The sequence below is a fragment of the Muntiacus reevesi genome, chromosome 6 (assembly GCF_963930625.1).
Source record: "Muntiacus reevesi chromosome 6, mMunRee1.1, whole genome shotgun sequence".
Taxonomy (NCBI): domain Eukaryota; kingdom Metazoa; phylum Chordata; class Mammalia; order Artiodactyla; family Cervidae; genus Muntiacus; species Muntiacus reevesi.
In genome coordinates this window covers 50,261,094-50,275,540 of record NC_089254.1, presented here as the reverse complement: position 1 = coordinate 50,275,540, position 14,447 = coordinate 50,261,094, and the positions used below count along the sequence as shown (strand labels likewise).

Genomic DNA, 14,447 nt, shown 5'->3' with positions numbered 1-14,447 from the left:
GTTCAAGTGAAACAGAAGTCAGGAGGGTGAAGGACCTCTCCTTAGGAAGCTTGTCCCCTTACTTAAGATGTCTTCTCCAACAGACTTCCACTTAACACTCATTAGCCAGAACTGGGTCCCACGTATACCTCTAGCTGCAAGGAAGACTTGAAATCAAGCACTTAACTTTCCAGGCTCACAGTAAAGAGGCTGTAGGAATAGGGATTTGCAGCACATGTGATAGTGTACTCTATCTATAAAGGGCTAAAGTTTCTGACACGTATGTAAAAATCACATGAGCTATACTTTTTCCCAGTGTATCCCAACTACTCACTGATTCAATACACTTGTTAACAGTTAACTATTTGTTTCTCTTCTTTCAAAATAAATTTTCTTCTCCACAACATACTCCATATTCCACCATCATTTTAGATAGATAGTAGCAAAATATTTCATTAAGGAGTCAGGAACCTATGTCATTTCTGGTACACTTTTATCAAAGACTGAACAACAGCCAGTTGTATGGCCGTAATTACACCACATTTTCCTTATCCTGTCTGTGCTTCCCAGTCCTTCATCAAAAGATAGCAAAGGTAAATAAATTTAGCAGAGCATAGTGATCCTGGGGGAAGCACTCTGACAAACTCAAGAGTCTCTTCAATTTATTAAGTGAATGACCTTCCCAAGTCTATTGGAACACAAATAATGGTATTTAACTCAAGCATGCTGTAAGGGTTAAATGAAATAATAAAGGTAAAGTGCTGTGTGCAATGCCTAGTGCATATGATTGCTTAAACTTTTAAAAGTTTCTTTAAATAAAAGTTGTATTTCCATTATGAAAAGCAAGTATTCTCCCACTCCACCTACATGCAGAAGTTTGAATGTGGCACCCCTCCCCATTTCTTAAAAATGATCCTTTCCTAATTTAGTAGTTTGTGTTGATACATGGGCTTCTCAGGTGGTACAGTAGTAAAGGAATCCAGCTGCCAATGCAGGAGGCACGAGATGTGGGCTCGATCCCTGCGTCAGGAAGATCCCCTGGAGAAAGGAAGGGCAGCCCACTCCAGTATTCTTGTGTGGGAATCTCATGGACAGAGGAGCCTGCTGGGCTACAGTTCATGGGGTCACAAAGAGTCGGACACAACGAGTGCACGCATTGCATGGCATGGCTGTAGGATTTTGTCTCTTTCAGTTTCCTTATATATTAACAGCATTTCTTAGAAAATTGTTAGCACCACTGGTAGAAGTTTAGCAATTAATCACTACAGGACAACTGATTTATGGCTTATGATTGTATTGCCATTTCTTTCTGGTCCACATTTGACTGGACTGATTGGTCTGCATGGACCAGGTATCTCGTGAGCAAAACAGACGCAATGGAGCATGTCTTCCCAGTGGGAAGTTAAGTATGGTGTTCTTATGGACACTGAAAGGTAAGTGGTCTTTAAAGCCATAGAACTAGACAAGAACAATATCCCTTGAATGTTGAAAAAAGTTTCTGGTCTATCTTTTGCTTAAAAATTATCATGACTTAAAAATAAGGGGAGAAAAACAAGAGGAGGGTAACTCCCTCCTCAAATTGCTCTCTGCATGTGACAACAGTAGTCTTCAGAAACTTCACAGGTGATATTCTATTTGTATACAAACCCACAATCCCTTATGCAAAATAACTTGAATATTACAAGTTATAATTTTTCTGATTTTACAAAAGAAATAGTGTGCATCACCCACACGTGCTGTAACACAGGCCTGAAATAGCGTCCTTCAGTCAAACACACTCTATTACTCAGGGAAACTAAAGAGTGTGTGTACACACTGCCTAGGATAAATTAAGAGCTTTAGTTTTAGGTTGATTTGGGTCATGTTTTGTAACAAACTCACTGCAAAATAGAAAAGAAAATGTTTCCTGAGTGTATTTTATTTTAGAATTGGGATAAGATGTTGTGGACCTGTACACATAGGTATAATTTCCTATTACGTCATTTATAAATGAAAGAAAACATTTAACATATTAAATGAGATAGACAATAATCTTTTCCTTCCAATGGACCTTAAAATGTAAACTAATCTTTGAGATTTACTGAACTTTCTCTTTATAGAGAAGTTTTATATCTTTTTAATCATGCATTTGTTGATATTTCATTTGGATCAATAATAGCATTGGAGTAGTCTACAAAAGCTCAATACAGAAGTTTTTTTTTTTTTTTTTTTAATGGGAGAGGAAACTGGAGCAAAGGGAAAATAATGATATCAGCAAAGTTATAGGCTAGACTAGTATGAAGAAACGGACTTCTGGCCTCTGCATCTGCTGGAGGTGGATGACAAATTTGGCAGTGAACTTCCCGGAAGCCAATGCAAATAGAAGAATGTAATGAGCTTTAAATTTCCCATTGTCCATAAAATAAATACAATCAATTTCACTTGCAGTGGAGCATTCCGAGCGTCTGAAAATGGGAGTTTCTTTTCATAAAGTTTCAAAAGTTACTCCTTCAGCAGAAGCCACAAATTCTTCTTGACTATTAGTCATGTCCTTAAATGTTGATTGTGGTATTTTAAAAGCCACATTCACCAAGAGCCAAATAATGATGTTCTAGCACACAGATCTCTGACTGGAAAAATACCAATGAGCCAGACTGAATTCTTCAATTTTTCATAACCGTACTTCTTATCACTAGGGTTTTGATAAAGATTCTAACTTATGTTCTCTAGTGTCCTCCAGTAAAACCCACTGCCCATTACCAAGTTTCACTGATGAAGGAGAGTTTATGTCTTAGATGTAAGACAGATGGACAACCTAAAGACAACCTTGGGTTTATCACTAGAATCTACACTAGAAAAACGGTATGTGATGCATTTGAAATTCTGACTGTCTGCTCTACTTGTTTTGTTGCATTCCCTTCCCACCTCTCTGGAAATCTCAAAGCAGGGAGCTGCCTCTGGCATTAATCACTGATGGGTTTGAAGATACCAGGAAAGATTATGGAGGGCATATCTGCACACATCATGGTCTATGTGAATATCCTCTTGGAATTTGTAGCTGATATCTACGGACCTACATGAATGCTGTCTTGTATCTGTAACACTCTCCTTCTCACCCCCATCCCCATGACTTCCATAGTCTAAGATTAGCTTTACAGACCTCTTCTCTGACCTTGAATCAATTGTTTAGTTCCTTCCACAACTCAGGATTCTTTCGTTTCCTCTCCAGCTATTGTTTCATGTCCATGAGTCAAACTCCTTTCTGTTTTCCCACTGTGTCATTACATGAACCTTTTATTTGTGTCAAATAGGGCAGCATCAATTATTACAATTGACTTCTGTTACCAGTCTCTAAAGCAAATGTTGGTAAGTTGTTCCAGATACATTCTTATGGTAACAGTTGATGTATTACCATGATGTATTTCCACAGTAGGGTCTAGTAATAATGATGAAAGTGGAGAATGAGAGAGAAACAAAGAAAAATAGATTGTATTTAATACAAAAGAAGGAAAATTCATTTTGTAACAGAGTTTTAATCCTGTTTATTTTTTAAATAGTCTGAGATCAAATGTAACAAGATGTTGCATTTTTGATGAGTTATTGTAACGATAAAGCAAATATTATCTCAGCCTTTGTCTCTGGTAACTTAGTAGGCCATGAAACACCATAAAGCCCTTCCTTCATCATACCCTGTCTCCTTAATGGCCATCACTGTAATTCCACCTACAAACTGAGTCTGTATAATAACTTTGATTGATGCCTGATCAACTGTCAAAGTTGCAATTTATCAGTATTGGTTTGATTACCAAAGTAAAGTATTGTCTGTAATCTTCCTTGAAAGCTTACATTTGAGTCTTACAAAGAGGAAAAAAAGTATATGATTTGAACTATGCTGCAAAGTTAGTTTGTTAAAACAAACTGTTTATAGCATTATCAATCAAGGAGGGGGATAGGATTTTAGGAGATTATTCCTCTGTGGTCTTTCTGCTTTCCAAATAGTCCCCTTATAAATTAGACATAAAGATATCTTGATTGATGCAACTGATTGGGGAAACCAGATGTAAGTTTTTTCACTCCTGCAAATGTCATTAGTTTATTATTTTCATTTTTCATACAGTTTCTTCAGCTTAACCATAAAGTCTACAATAAGCTTATGATTGTAAATATACTCTTTTCATCAACTTCATGCTGTTCCTAATCAGTTTTTTTCCTTTCCTAAATTTTTTACATTGTTATATAGTTTCATATGCTCTCTTTACACCCTACATGTCTCTTTTGTAATTAATTACAACTGCAGTTAATTACTTATTTAGGCTCTGTCCTCCTGCTGGATTATATTAAATCCCAAGTCTCCCTAGCTGCAGTCCCCAGCTTCTAGAAAAGAGCCCAGCTAATCAAAGGTGCTCCATAAACGTTTGATATGAGTGCAAGCATGAGGGAGTAGATGAAGCAAAGCAACATACTTCCCATAGGGAACATGTAAAAATCAGCTTGGCATAAGACCAATGTCACATCTCTTTTGCTCAGTTTTATTTCTTTTTTAAGCCTCTGTACTTTGAGGGCAATTTAACTCATATGTTTTTATTAATCTACATTCAATTTTTCAGAATGCTCAGAAAAGCTTGTTTGATGTCCAAGAAACTTCACAAAAGAAACAAAAGACACATTCTTTTATGGATGACACTTCTTTATTGTTCCCTTCTAAGAAGAGTTTAAAATTAGAATGATTTTGTTCTCAGGTGAGATACACCTTCAAACTGAATTTCATCTAACATTTAATTGTTTTTCAAGATTTTCAGCATCTAAGGTTGACACGTGGGAAAACTATTCCAGAAGATTATAATTTGCAGAAAAATTAAGGGAGCTGATACTTTTATCACGGTTCTTGAATTTTTAGCTTACCTGAACATGGGTAGATACTGATTTGATTTCATAGTTTTAGATAAAATCAGTACCAGTGCCTACTATCTTATAAATTTTGTATACCTTACCCTCATAGACTGTAGTATTTATACAGTCACCTAAACTTTGTCTTTCAGCAATTTACAAACTCTACATAAATACATTTTTCTTACCATAGAATGTCTTCTGGTCACACTAATACCCTCAGCATGTCAGAGAGCATAAACTGTCTTCAGTATCTTCTTCCTTCCCTCCTTGATAACAGCGATGTCTGATTTTTAGCTGCACCACAGCTAAAACATAAAAAGACTCAGGTCCCTCTTAGAGATGAATATATTTTGACTTACAGAACTCATTGAAAATGTTGTTTTTCACTTCCAGGAAGTTTTCTTTAAGTGAGGAATCTGCCCTTCTCGGACTGCCTGCCTTCCTCTTTTCTGCTGGAATGCAGCGTACTTCAGAAAGCTGGAATGTCATCAGACAAACTGAGACCTAGAAAGCAGAAGCTGCAAGCTGAAGTTCATGGTAAAAGCACACAGGAGCCTGGATCCCCAGGTATTTCCTGAAGCTGCCCCACACATTCTGGATTACCTCTCTCCAGACTTATTTCATATGAAAAAGAAGTAACTTTCTATTTTGGCCATTTTGCATTTGATTCCCTAAAATTACAGATGATGTAGTTCTAAATTTAAAAAATTAATAATAAATCTAAGAAATAATTTAAAAAGAGAAACAAAATGCAAATGGCAGCAAAATATTATCTGCCTATTGCATTGCCCATAGGTAAGGGCAATGGAACTTAATTTTTAAGAAAATTGGTTACTGTTTTCATTATTTTTTTCTTTAAATTATTTCCTAGATATGTCTGTAATGAATAGTTTAACTGTATGTATCAGGCTTCTTCTGTCCTTCAAAAGAGAAAAGAAAATAAAAACCCACAACATTTTATAACTGGAGTGAGCATCAAGACATTTTAACCTAACAGTCACACTAAACTTTATTTATTCTGATTTGTTTTGCATTTTATTGTATATATTTTCATCCTTAATTATTTTCCACTTGCGTTCTTATTAACCTTTAGTCACCTGCTGTGTGGGAAGATCAGGAAATAAATATTTTGATGATGACCTGATGTATCAAATTAAATGAGGAGACTCCCTCTTCCATTTACAGTGCCTTCTCTAAGGCCAAGAGGCAGGTTATAGAGATGTGATGCCTGAAGGAGAAAAACTACCTTTTATTACCTAGTAGAATATATTTTAGGGTAAAAGAGGAAAATGTGCATGGGTTAACTACCAAGCATTAATTGTAAACTGAGTTCATTCTGGTTGAATACAAAAATTCTCCTCTAATGAACTTAGAAGACTTCACTCTTATGAAGCAAGACAAAAATGATCACACGGCCCATGAAGGGTTGGCAATGCTGAGTTCCTCACCACCCATCCAGGGTCACTGGAGGAGTCAGAGATTCTAGCAATACACTCAAAGTCTAACTTCCATTTTACCTACATTAAAACAACTGAAGTGATTAATACATGATGATCTCTCAGAGTGTTCTTCCTCATTATCTACCATGATATGAGATTATTTGTACAGGGGAAAATCGGGGAGCAACATAAGATGTCATAATGCATATTGTTAAAGGGGGTGGACATAAAAGCTGTCTCATAAGCAAGACTTAGCACATGGGATAAAAAAGAAACTTTAAGTAAACCTCTGACATGTCTCTCCTCCCTGTCTGTCCTTCCCTGCTTCACAACTTTTGTTTTCTTCATTCACCTAAGCAGTGAGTGAATGGTGAGCAACGTCCTGTGAACCCTTTCTGATCGCACGATTGCAATCACCATTGGCTCTTTTGTCAGCACCTCTTAGTTTCTAAATCTGTAAAATGCGCTTGAAAATTAAAGGCTGTACAATCTAGGCCATTATGTTAATTCATCGTTCAAAGTAACACATATTGAAAGGGCACTATAATCCATATGCCAACCGAAATAAATAAAATACAAGAACTGTCAAATGTATAAGACTCAGTAGACTCTCTGGCCTTAAAAGTCAGCATAACATCCAGGCCATTAACTGACATGTTTAGATCTGTGAGTAGTTGCCTTATTTTTATCAGTGTGAACTTTGCTCGATTTTGAGCAAGGCCTTCTCTTCTAGCAGAGCAACTGCAAGCTCCTACAATGGAAACACCAAGGCAGAATTTTTGTAAAATAAACCAAGTTGTATGTCCTAGATCTGCATCTTTTTTCGTTTAGATCTGCATTATTTTTTAGTTACCAAAGTACTTTGAAAATGACCTTTATGTATCATCTTGAATCAACAGTTTCTACTAAACTCAAAAAAAAAAAAAAAAAAAAAAACCCCACAAAAAACCTTCCATCTAGGTTAACATATAGATGCATATATTAACATACCATCTTAAAACTACAAGGCAGGCACAAAGGCCACTGAAATCTCTTAGATATTATGACCACTAGAACCAGAAGAGTTTCAGTGAAGGTTGAGTAAATTAGGGAAAGGTTTTATCATTTGTGTTCCTATCTTCTTTGAGCTCTGGTATCCCCAAATGCCTATATCTGAAAACTGACTTTGGATAAAACAATGTCTCTGATTCTCAAACTTATAAACAAGCCTGTGCATACAGTCTTCACAGAAATCACAGAATCTCTTAAATTAGAAAATACCTCTACTTCTTTCACTTCCCCTTAGCTCCTGAAGCCTTATCATAATAACATAGCAAGGAGGAAATGATGTCAGCATGTCTCATTACTGGGGATGTTGCTGCTGCTTCTGCTGCTGCTAAGTCACTTCAGTCGTGTCCAACTCTGTGCGACCCCACAGACGTCAGCCCACCAGGCTCTGCCATCCCTGGGATTCTAACTTTGATCATTTAGTTAAGGCAATACCTGCTAGATTTCTCCACTGTAAAGTTACTAGCTTTTCCCTTTTGATGCCCTACTTATTAGCAGTGAATCATTAAATTCAGCCCACATTCAATGGGAGTAGAATGAAGCTCTTAACTTTTGCAGAGAGGAGGGTCTTTCTCAAACACACACATACTTACACATAGTTGGCTCCTACTGTCTTGTCATCTTGAAAATTTCCCTGGTGGCTCAGCTGGTAAAGAATTCACTTGCAATGTGGGGGACCTTGGTTCGACCCCTGGGTTGGGAAGATCCTCTGGAGAAGGGAAAGGCTCCCCACTCCAGAATTCTTGCCTGGAGAATTCCATGGACTGTATAGTCCATGGGATCACAGAGTTGGAGTGAATGGCAGCTCCGTACTTTGAGTTGATCAGCTCAAAAATCTTATAGCCATTCTCTCCATCATGAAATCCTTTTGGACTCAATCCTTTGATCATAATCAGAATCCCACCACTTTTCATCACCTCCATTCCTTGTTTATTCAAAGTCGTTGTGTGTGTGTGTTAGTTGCTCAGTTGTGTCCGACTCTGCAACCCCATGGACTCTGGCCCGCCAGGCTCCTATGTCCATGGAATTCTCCAGGCAAGAATCCTGGAGTGGGTGGTCATTCCCTTCTCCAGGGGATCTTCTCGACCCAGGAATCGAACCCAGGTCTCTTGTATTGTAGGCAGACTCTTTACCAAGGTGGCTTAGTAAAGAGGTAAAATTATAGGTGGCTCTTTACTCTGAGCCACCAGGGAAGAATTTATCATCTTTTAGATATTCAATTCCCATCTTTCTGCCTGCTCATCCCACTTTCACCATAGGGTGGGATAGGGTACTTGTCTTCTAATAATTATAGTCTCTGTGCCCTCCTGTACTTTATTCCTATAAAAGTCTCATGATCTGCTTAAAATATAATTCAAATCTTGTCATTCCTCTGCTCACAACTCTCATGATCGCTTATATCATTCAAAGAGTGTCTTATTGGTGGCACTTTTTCCAATCACTCTATATAAAATAGAAAGCTCTGTCTGGCATGCCTTGGTCTTTCTTCTTTGCTTTATTATTTTCTCTAACACATCACTATCTAACAAATTCTCTGTCTAGTTATTTATATAATTCCTGTCCACACTTATTAGAATCCAAGCTCCATGAAGGTAAAGGCACATGTCTGTTTTATTTGCTACTTTACTACAAGCACCTAAAAAAGTACCCTGCTCAATAAATTTGTTATTTATTTATTTATTTTTAATAAATTTATTTTAAATGAATAAATACTTCAAGCAATTAAGGAGAAAACAATGTTAAAAAGGTTGTGACTGAAATTCATTTTATGATGAACTATTATGAATTGAATTGTGTACTCCTAAAAGGATATGCTCAAGTCCTAACCCCTGGAACCTATGAATTGGAGCATATTTACAAATAGAGTCTTTGCAGATGAAATCAAGTTAAGATGAGATCATACAAAGATTAGGCTCACCCTAACACAATGATGTGTGTCCTTATAAGAAAATGGAAATTTGAACACAGGCAGCACACTCACAGAAGAATGTCACGTGAAGAAGAAAACGCAAGTCAGAGGGATGCGTCTACAAGACAAAGAATGCTAAGGATTGCCCATAACCAACAGAAGATAGGAACAAAACAAGGAAGAATCCTCCTCTAAAGTCTTACGGGGGAGCATGGCCCTGCCAATACCTTCATTTTAGATTTCTGGCCTTCAGAAGAGGCAGAGGACCGTGAAGTTTTGTTGTTATAAACTACCCGATTTGTTACAAGAGCCCTAGGGAACCAATGTGTGAATGTTACACTCTTCTTTATTAAATCCTAGAATAGTAGAAGTTCAGCTGAAACTTTAAAGGGAACATTTTAAAACAACCATATTTTAGATCTTTTCACAGGACAATATTCACTTTGCTTGACCAACAGCAGTGGTCTTGAGCTTGAACTCTTCATTAAAATTGAGACAACATGGGCTTTACTCAGTGACTTGTCTTTGTACAGGTTCTAAGATAGTACACGAGATGGACAACCCAGCGTGCACAGGAAACAGAGCAGAGGCTCAGGACTCCCAGAAATGGCTGCTCAGTGACCCAGTTTTTCCACGTTGGGGTGTATGTGATCACATCCCATCCAAGTTGGGATGAAGTCTAATGGATATGGGCCACTTTGGCTCACAGAAGCCATCAGCTTCAGGGTCCCATCAGCTTTTCTGTCTCGCTAGTTTCATAACCCTCTCAGAAGTATGGAACTAAGTCCCATATGATGTAGCTGATTACTCATCATTTATGGGTTATTCAGTGAACAGTTTAGACACCCCAAATATAGGTGCATAATTCATTCATTATTTATCACCTCAGCAGGAATCTGATTTATCTTGCATATGGCACACACTACAATATTACCTGTGTTTATGTTTCAAAGAGGATTAAAGCAAAGGTCAAAGCCTTAGATGTCCCTTGGGAAAAAGGAAAAGCAATAGATAGATAAATTACCCTTCTCCCATGGAATATAACACATAGCTTATAAATATAAAGCATCCAGGAACCATCTATATGAATTCATTTTAAAAAACTTTATTTGTATAGCTCATTATACAAAGTATTGAAATATAACTACATTTGTCCTCAACAACTCACCGAGGTAACATAGAATACTTGGGATCTTCTTTGTTTATTACAATCTCCAAAATGAAAAATCAGCAGCTCACGAATGGTCTTCCTACTAAATCTTCCAACACCTATATTTAGGACTCTGTGGCTGTATATTAAGTAAAATTAGGGATGTTTAGATGCATTCCCAAATTTTGGAGGACAAATTTTGTAAACATAATTAGTAACTTCTTGCCATAATCATTTCCTGACTCCACATTCGATACTGATTATTGGGAAGTAATAGTCATTACTGTGATCTGGTTAAACACTGTGTAGGTATATTTTCCCAACCGGTGATGGGTAGTTCCTGGGTCTAATCTAAAGAATGTAACAACCTAATCTCTGAAATTCTGCCAGTCATTAAACAGAGCTATGGTAAACTCCATGCTGCTGCTAAGTCGCTTCAGTCGTGTCCGCCTCTGTGTGGCCCCATAGATGGCAGCCCACCAGGCTCCCCCAGCCCTGGGATTCTCCAGGCAAGAACACTGGAGTGGGTTGCCATTTCCTTCTCCAATGCATGAAAGTGAAAAATGAAAGTGAAGTTGCTCAGTCGTGTCCGGCTCTTAGTGACCCCATGGACTGCAGCCTACCAGGCTCCTCCGTCCATGGGATTTTCCAGGCAAGAGTACTGGAGTGGGGGGGTAAACTCCATAGAACTGAACAAAGACTAGTAAGCCAAATTCACTAAATTAGTCCATAGGAAAATATATTAATACTTTTAAGAATCTGGTTTATGTAAATTAAGACAGTATAGAATCTCCAGAGAGGCCTATCCTCCTTCTTTGTCAAAATTCTGTATTATTATTCTTTTATACATTGATTTTCTTTAAATCGATACTTGTCAGTACAGTTTGATACAATACATTTATTCTACTCTTTCCATTTCTGTAGGGAAAAAATGTGCATACACATTTTTCTTCCTGACTTGACAATTTTTTAAAACTTTTAACAACACATATTTCCATTGGCATATATTAATAGTCTTAGAATGTCAAAAGGTATTGCTAATTCAGAATAATTATTACATTCAATATAGCAAACACTTTAGTATAATATAGCTCTCATTGCCTCATTTATTAAACAAATACTTAGTGAACATTTGCTATGTGCCAAGTAGTAGAAAATGCTAGGATGTTTGCAACAAGGATGAAGAAGATTTAATCACTCTCTGGCTCACAATTTGACTGAAAATAAGACTTCATGTTTTTGAAACCTTTAAAATGCACAAATTTCTATCATATTATAATCAATTGCTTTATACTAATTTTCTGGAGTTTAAGCAGAAGAATGGATAAGTGAGAGGGAAGACAGAATAAAGTTGTAACTGCCAAGGAGCAAAATGAAGAAAAAAGGATGAAAAAAAAAGAAATTTTTAAATGTTTTCAAATCTAATATTACAACATGGAGTATAATAAGCATCAGGAAAGTTGCTATAAAAATGAAACTCCCTGGTCAAATAAGTTTGAGATACTACTCTGCCAACGGCTATGAAAAGTACTTCCGTAAAGACACTTGTTTGTCTCAGTGGGTCTAAATTCACTTAACTTTCATTTTTTTCCACATGTTATCTAGCAAATCCTAGAGAACTGGTATTTTGGGGAACACAATTGGATGTGCTGTAATAAATACAGATGGGTCTATTTGATTTAAAAATAGACTTAAGTCACATTATCTCCTAAAGTATTTATTCACAGGTTGAATAAACCTGAGTCTTGAATAGCTTTCTACTTCTAGGAAGTGATACCAGGAAGAATACCACAATAGAAATTAGCTGGATATTTGTTTCCTCTCTAGTTAGAGATGGTACCAAATACTTCACAACATAGCAAGGGAAAAACATCACCTTGAGTAGATTCATTCATTTGTTAATTCCACAAATATGTGTTAGTCCATTTCTGTGTCAGGTCTGTGTTAGACATGGGAGCCACAATGGGAAGCAGAGAGACAAGGAAGGTGCACTAGTGGAATTTACAGCTAGTACAGAACAGACTGCAATCCAGTAACCACACAGACATATGCATAAATTTCAAACAAATAGCTTTTAGGAAGAAAGGATACCTTTTTTTTCTTTATGCCTCTGACAAAAAGTGATCTAATGGTCTCTTCTAGCTATGTAAATATAAAAATCAAATTACCTTTAGATGACCCTTCCTGTTCTTAGAAGAATAACTGGAGTCGTGTTCCTCGGGTAATTAAATATCTGGGTAGCAAGCTCCAGTATCCTGGGGAAACAAAGTATCGATGAAGTTATGCTCTAAGTAGCATTAAGACACCACTGTTGGTGGCTCTGCAAAGAAGTTGGACAGTTTTTCTTGACCCCAGTCTCTAGAACTAGCCCAACCATATATATCCCAGGGAAGGATGGCTGCTCCACTTTTGGGGAAGCTCTGATCTTGCAGTGAATGAATGACCTGGTAGCCATGAGAGTAAGACTGGATCCTCCGACCCCCTGGGTACGAAGCTCTCAACTAAAAACTGGCTATTGGCAAAACTTTGAGCTAGAAGCTTTGCAAGGGATCTTTGAAACGTAGAAGTTTCAAAAGGGCTCGTAACAGCTTTGAAAGGGCTCTAACCTTCTGATGCGAGCTAGAGTAAAGGATTAGTTGCCTCCATTGGGGTACATGACCACCTTTCAAAAATAACTTTCGGTATGAGAATGACTTCACAACTCACCAGCCTGCAAGTTCTGCTAAAGATATTCATTCTTGAGTCTTGAGGCACAAGCACATTGTATCTCAAATCTCAATTGCTTCAGTTTTGTGAGGTAATAGAATCAGAACTTGGCTAGTCCCACTTCTTTGGGCTAACCTGGTACCCAATGGAAGTGAATAAATAATGGAGTTGAAAGCATTTTTATGTTAGGCTCCCAAACATTCACATATAACTGACCTATGTGTCAGGAACTTTTAAAATTACTACCACAATTAGATATTTATTTGTAGCTTTTTTCCAGGTTAAAATAATGACCGAAAAGTTCCTAATAGAGCTTATCTTACAGTGAGAATAAGCATGTCATCTTCTTGTACTGCTTATCCTGTCCTCTTCCCTCACCTGTATGGGTCTGAAGTTCTGTCTGTACTGAGAAATGTAACTGCATAGAGAGCTTTATCATACTCTTAGGTAATTAGAATAGGAAAAAGGAGTCCAGAATGGCAGTGGCTAAAAGACAAGGAAAGGAAACGCCCGTGAAAACAGAACAAAGGAAGATCCCAGGACCGGAGTGAGGACCTCAGGTAAAACAAACAGCACTCCTGGCTAGCCCAATTTATATAGCGCAGGCTCAGGGGGAGGAGAAAAAACATATAAAAGGAGGAGCCAAAGGGCCAGCGGTCTCTCTCTCTTCTCTTTGCATCTTTTGGTCTTTTGGGTCAGCATGCCCTCACACCTCGAGGATGTATTTTCCTTAATTTTCTAAATAAAACTGAGCTGTAACACAGAGCTGTAACACTGATCTGTCCGAGGGCTGTAACACTGGTCCATCCAAGGGTTGTAACACTGGACTGTAACTTTAAATTTTTGTTGTAATGAGACAGAATCGAGGAAATTATACACTCCCCCAACAATACTGATTCCATATATTTCAACATTTGTTTAAAAAAAAAAAGTATTTACTTGGATGTATATCTGCAAGTTTCTTTTCACATGTGTGACCAAAGTATGGTTTAAAAATACAATGCAGTATTTACAACTTAGCCTGGACAAGAGACAAACTTAAGAGTAATTTAAAAATCAGTGCCCAAACAAAGTGAAAATTTTAAAGTTGAAATTTTCTAAATATAAAATAAATATATCTTCAAGGGAATAAGCTCTTTTTAAGTGCTCATTGTTAGAAAATGCCGCGGGAAGAAAAAGCCACCTCTAAGGACCGGTGGTGAAGGCCTTTATTGGGCGGTCGCTCTCGGGCAGAACTCCCGGGGAGGGGCGGGTGAGTGAGGAGACAAAGGGAGTCTGCGAGGAAGGAGAGGTGGGGAGAGGTTTTATATCAAGGCCAGGCGTCCAGGTCAGGTCCTTCTATATAAGG

At 37.5% G+C, this 14,447-nt stretch overlaps 2 long non-coding RNA genes across 3 annotated transcripts in view; one reads left to right on the top strand and one right to left on the bottom strand.

Moving 5' to 3' along the window:
• LOC136170959 (uncharacterized) overlaps nt 1-12,657 on the bottom strand; it is a 98,818-nt gene extending 86,161 nt beyond the window's left edge. The window contains exon 1 of the long non-coding RNA XR_010663722.1: nt 12,562-12,657. This is a non-coding gene — a long non-coding RNA (uncharacterized lncRNA). The remainder of the gene's footprint in view (nt 1-12,561) is intronic.
• Nucleotides 1-14,447, top strand: part of LOC136170957 (uncharacterized) — a 38,599-nt gene that overhangs the window by 4,151 nt on the left and 20,001 nt on the right. The window contains exons 2-4 of one of the 2 annotated variants that reach the window (XR_010663719.1): nt 2,689-2,820; nt 4,566-4,697; nt 5,242-5,415. This is a non-coding gene — a long non-coding RNA (uncharacterized lncRNA). Of the gene's footprint in view, nt 1-2,688; nt 2,821-4,565; nt 4,698-5,241; nt 5,531-14,447 lie in introns of those variants that run through there. The other variant, XR_010663718.1, reaches the window with a different exon arrangement.